A 6,311-nucleotide genomic window follows, 5' to 3' on the forward strand; every position below is an offset into this window, starting at 1 on the left:
ATGTCAATTGTCCTTTTTGCACTAGTATCCAGTAGGGCTTTTGGAAATTCCCCAACCTATCCGAGACTGAACAGTCTTCTTTTGATTTACCCGTAATATTTTCAGTGATAAAATCATCTAGATGCGTGGTTTCATTCACATCATTTGATATTCCAATTACCGAGTTATATTCATAACATATGTAAAATAGCTCTTTTTACGTATTTCCCGTTAAGCTTTTTATCCTTTCATGTGACTTACTTGCCATATGATTCAAAACATTTACTTTCATCTTCCTCAACCAATAAGTAAAACGGCCTTCTTATATTTGGTATTTATGTGATTTTTCTCAGGCCATTCACAATTTCATATACGATAATTAGTGTTTTGTTATTTGTTGTCTAATTTATAGAGATCAGTGTATTATTTTCTTCCCTACATTCTACGCCTCATAAGGCTCAGGAAGAGAATTATTTTATTACGAAAAGACCCAGTTTGGCGATTGATTTGTTCGCCCAGAAGACTATTAAAGGATTAATATGTATTGCATTTTGTTTTTTTAAATAAATCACTTTGTTATTTAATGCGATTGAAAAAATGCATTCAATAGAATCAATTTACTGCAAATTAAAAAGTATGCATATTATAAAATAAAAGCGACAGTGGAACTTCTACTGTTGAATGAATGATTGGAGAGAGTATTTTGAATATTTTGATGGAAGAGTGTGCTTTCTCTTGCAACATTTAAAAAACTGTTACAGATAGTGTATCAAATTAAATTGAAGATATTATTAAAATAGAAGAAAAATTTTTAGAAAAAAGAATTGATATTATTAGGGAGATAATTTGTGAATCTTAAGATAATAAAAAGACTATTTTTGTGAGATACTTGTTTTACGAATATCAATTTCCGTAGACAAATGCATGGCGATTACCCATTTGGTGACGGTTAAACTTATTTTTACACTCAATTTGTTTAAGTGAATAAAATTAAATACAGAGTGATTAGCTATAGAATACAATAAATTTTCAATTATCCGTAGCTATTAATTATAAAACACTTATAAAAAATTCACAGATAAAACAGATCACAATAAAAACAATCACAGATAAAAAAAAGTATTACTTATAGAAAATTGGGAAATGCATTTTAAAAATGAAAACCTATAAAAAAACAATTATTGATCTACTGCTTATTAAGTCATAACTGTATGCATTGGCCCTCTATAGTAAATGAAATTTGCCAATTTGAAGGGAGTACCACGGAGTGCTGGAACTCAAGGTTCTTAACTTCAAGTCATAATAGGTGGATAGGCTAAATGGCATGGCAATGAGCTTACCTAGTAAGTGGTTGTGCAAGAAAATTTGAGGATTTACTTAAAATTTAACAATTTATAATAATACATGGACAGTAAATAAAAAACGTTAAAAGAATTTCATACTAATTTATCTCCATTTTCAGTCATCTTGCAGATCTCTGCGGTGTCCTAGGTCACGTCCGAGCCTCCCAATTCCATCAGTACTCTGGAATTTACTGTATTCCTGTGCTGAATATTGAGAGAATAAAAATATTCTTCATCAACGGCTCATTTTTTTAAGTATAGGAAAAAGAACGACGAAAGAAAAGTTCATTGTACACGCATTCCTCAATCATTGTTGTATAATAATTCATGAGAGATTTGATGCATACTGAATTGCGAATTTCAGTTGATACATATAAGACATATGTTATAGATAATTGATTAATAACACCGAAATTTAAAGTTAATTAATGTATATGTCACATTCAAAGTTGTAAATTCTGTTTGTAAATATGAACAGTCGGTAACTAATATTAAATGTGGCTGTTATTAATAACTACCGATTAATCGCATTAACTGTAACATATATTAAGTAATGGTTTCTAAATTTAAAAACACTAAGCATGATTATTCTAAAACAGTAGGCAATGAACTTTTCAGGATCATACAGTGAGTGACTGCCTAATAGGAAATATGAACAAAGGATTTTTTAGTCTTCCTAAACTTTTTTTTAAAAGCTGGTATTATTATGGAAGTTAAAAATAATGCTCTATAGTTCTTCTTACAGTCGAAAACAAATACAAAGTGCGCAATATTTACTATTTCTACAATTATAAAAGGCGCGCGCGTTCAGCATCTGTGTGTGTGTGTGTGTGTGTGTGTGTGTGTGTGTGTGTGTGTGTGTGTGTGTGTGTGTGTGTGTGTGTGTGTGTGTGTGTGAGTGTTAGCTCTTTAAGGCCGGACCGTTTGAATTGCAAGAGCAAAATTTGGCACACATATATATATATACCTTGGATGGTGAAAATACGCACCTTGAAAATGATTTTTTTAAAAACTTTTTTCTAGAATTTTAATTAATTAAAAAATAAACTGAATTTTGGTGTTTTTCCGCAATAACTTGTGTAATAATAGGTGATTTTTACGTCATCTTTAAGTTTAAAAAATTATATTTTCAATATACTAATTTAAAAGCATGAAAACTTTTCATGAATTTAAATAATTTTAAAAAAATATTTTTTAATCTAATCTTTATTTATTGGTTACATTTATAGATTGTTGCTCTTAAATTCAGGTCTCATTCAGTGTTTTCTCAAATGTTTAATCATGCGACTTTCTTCCTTTGGTACAAGCAAAATAGGATTCTGTTCAATATTTGTATAGTTTGCAAAACAAATAAAAAAGTGAGTTTACAATATAGAGAAATTTTGAAGTTATGTGGCTTGGACATTTACGTTTTTAATAACACCATGAGGTCATGGAACTTATCTCTATTAGAGTGGTCATATACGCAATAAACAGACGTCTAACTTATTAACAAACAATTAAAATAATACGGCTTTAATGTTTAACAATCTAGAGAAATTTTGGATATGCAATCTAGCGAAATTTTAGATATTTATCGAAACGATTCATCTGAAATTAAATATAACCAATACTTCTGGTGAACCAACTGGCCGCCAGATGCAACTAGTTGCATAAAGATGGGATGCAAAACTATACAAACACCTTTAATAAAGAATATTGCATTTCGCATCTGCAATATAATCTCACACCTGATACAAAAGTCTGCTGCGAGTGGTCATAAAAGGTAAATCATTGGTTTTCCAACAGCTGTCATCAATGGACAAAAGACAAAGCTTACTGATAAGAATAAACAGGTGTTAAAATAAACAATGGCCAAAACTCCTGCAGTCATATCTCCGAATAGCAGTCGCCCACAACAAGTCCTGTCGATACTGCTTCGTTCTGTGATGGACTGGTGGGTTGGGTGAGAATATTTATAGCAGATGCGCAATTCATAAGTCATTGGTGACATCTCGTAATGCTTTTAAGATCGTTATAATGCCAATAGCACTGAGGCTTGAACTCATAATATTAGCAATAAGTCATTGGATCAATGGAACAATCATCTGCACTATTTTGAGTTACAGAGCATTTTGTTTGGAGAGATACAATTATTCTTAATTGCCTCATGTCAATTGTGTAGCAAGGAGGTGGTTCCTATTGGCTTGAGTTGTATTTCAGAATGATCTTGGTCACACAAGTATAGTTCGTCAACGGATTCTGAGACGACCACATTTCGACGACTCCATCTCATTAAGGGGTGAGACGCGGAACAATGAATGCATTTCCGGTATTCCCTTTAACCTTGGATTTTTCCTATTAGATACTAGTAAATGTAAACATCTCCTCCTTTCATCTCTCCTTTCACCCCTATTTTGAAAAATTAAACCCATCCTAACGCATGCGCAAAAACGCGGAGGGTTTTACAATCCGTTGCTGAACTATATCTGGATAATATTATCACCATCTCACATATAAATAAACGTAATAGAAAATTATATTATCGTTTTATTTTAATTTTAAATACCCAATGCCTAATGCATAAAAGTCTAAAATGAAGGATTGGCAATTCAGATTCTTAATTCATTTTTGAACAGATTTCGCGCCTTTGTCAATTATTCAAATGGGTAGATTTATCGAGAATTTTAATTCTTTTTAGATTACCACAACCTCTTTTTCTTCTTTGCCCTAAAGCTTTCAATGAATAAATACATCACGTAATTAATTTAAAGGTTTCAAAATGAATTACTTTAGAATTAAATCCGGGATTTAATAAAAAGTGACATTCTTTATTGTAACAACGCATGAAACATATACATGTAGATGTAATATAGACGATAGGAAAAAGAAAAAAAAATTTAGGAAAAAAGATCCTGAAATTTTCCATCATTCGTCATGCTCATTTTTCCAATCGACGTTTGCCACCTTCGAATAATGAATTATTCATGGTGGTCCGCTGCGCTGTAGAAGGTTTTCGGGGTTGGTCGATAATCATGTAAACGATAGAAAACCGTTCATCTTCTTGTCGTTGATTGTGTACAATCGAACACAATAAACGATAGGATTTTTGCTTGAAATGAAGGTTGTGAATACTCATTACTTTGTAAATGAGTAGTTACAAGAAAAATTACTTATAATTTTTTAGGAGGAAAAATGGCATGGAAAACATGAATTTCACCTGTATTACAACATTACCTTAATTCTTTTGAACCTCAATTGTAAATTTCTATCATCTCCCTATCAACTGTCTATAACTACTTAAGTTGTGAAATTTCTCCCAGTGAATGTAATAAAAGCGAGGAAATTAATTGCAAAGAAAATAATAATAATTCTATACATAAAATTTTACATTCATAAAAAAATCTATACATTAAATACTATTGAATAATTAAGAATTTTCCGCTATCAAGTAATTTCATTTCATTCCTTAATTGTTGAACCAAAATCATTTTTAAAATGCCAAATCAAAAATCAATTTTAAGAAGAAAATCGAAAGAAGAAGACAAAACAGACGAAAATGTACGTCATTTACGTTTAATGAACATAATAAGATTCATGAATATATTTGTAATCTACTTCTACGAAGTACACTTTACTGAAATGTGTGGAAAATATGAATTTAGAAAGAAAATAAAAATGTATTTTTTTACAGTAAATGTAATAAGCTGGTGCTTATAATTTTGATTATTCATAGTCACCAGTGGTAATTATTCTTAATCACCAATAAGTTTAATGATGATTGAGAATGATCACCGAATTCATTACATTTGACATAAATGTAAAGTTACGTTACTGCATTATACTAACAATAAAGATGAATGTATGTGTGTTTGTACACTTGTTAGCGCTCTGCATGTCAGAACGTTTGACCTATAATTACCAAATTTGGCATATATATTTGAAAGGTGGAAAAATGCATTTCTGAACGATTTTTTTTAAAATTTTAATTAAATTTAATTCAACTACCTGATGAGAAGACCGATAGGATGTTCTACAATCGAAGGGAAAGCTTTAAAGGTGAGAACATGTAAGAAATCTCTACTGTACTTCGGATTTAAACTTAATCTTTGTATCTGGGGTAATTAAATAAAATTATTCATTCCGCTTTCGTTTATTTCCACATCGTATTGCTTACTCAGGATACGCAAGCGAAAACAATGACATCGATTAATTATTAAAATCAAATTACTTAGAGCATGTCCTTTGGCCTCACTAGACCGAAAACGGTTACCAAAAAAATACTTTTTTTTTTTGTATATATATCTGCCTGTGGAAACGATAATTTAAAAACCCTTTCACAGTCTAACTCTAGATGGCTAGAGTTTGTAATATGGAATAATGATTAAATATGTAGATTTCTACGAAATTTTGAGCGAAATCCATTTTTAGGAAGTCTGTCTGATTGGCTGTTTGGTGCAAGTGAACTCGGTGACTACAAAACGCAAAGAGCAAAGCAGATAAAATTCGGTACACACCTATAGCATCTAAAATATGGATACTTGACAAATTTTGGACAAGATTTTTTTTTTGATTGATTGTTTGTCCCATGCATGCAAGCGCAATATCTCAAAAGCAATCATCATTTCATTAAATTAAGGAAACACTGCATGTTATCTTGTGACTAACTACAATTGTAGTTTTATGTTAAATTTTGAAGTCAACTTGTTGCCAAAAGGAGGCATCCAAAATAAACTTTAGATTTACTCCAAAGATCCATGTTTCGTAATACTGTTTCATCAATGCCTTGTAAGGTATTCACCTAACCCAAAGTCCGAAATTTAATGTAAAGGAAGGGGAATAAGGCCTTTATTCGATAATATGCAAGCAAGTTTCACGAGACCATTCGCTCAAATTTTTTGTCAATAAATGAGAGTTACACTATAATACATTACGCCAATAAAAGAAATACAAAAACACTCTAAAAAAGTCAGGAAGATTGCAGATTCAATACTTGAATTCACCACCAAA

The sequence above is a fragment of the Argiope bruennichi genome, chromosome 3 (genome assembly GCF_947563725.1).
Source record: "Argiope bruennichi chromosome 3, qqArgBrue1.1, whole genome shotgun sequence".
Lineage (NCBI taxonomy): Eukaryota > Metazoa > Arthropoda > Arachnida > Araneae > Araneidae > Argiope > Argiope bruennichi.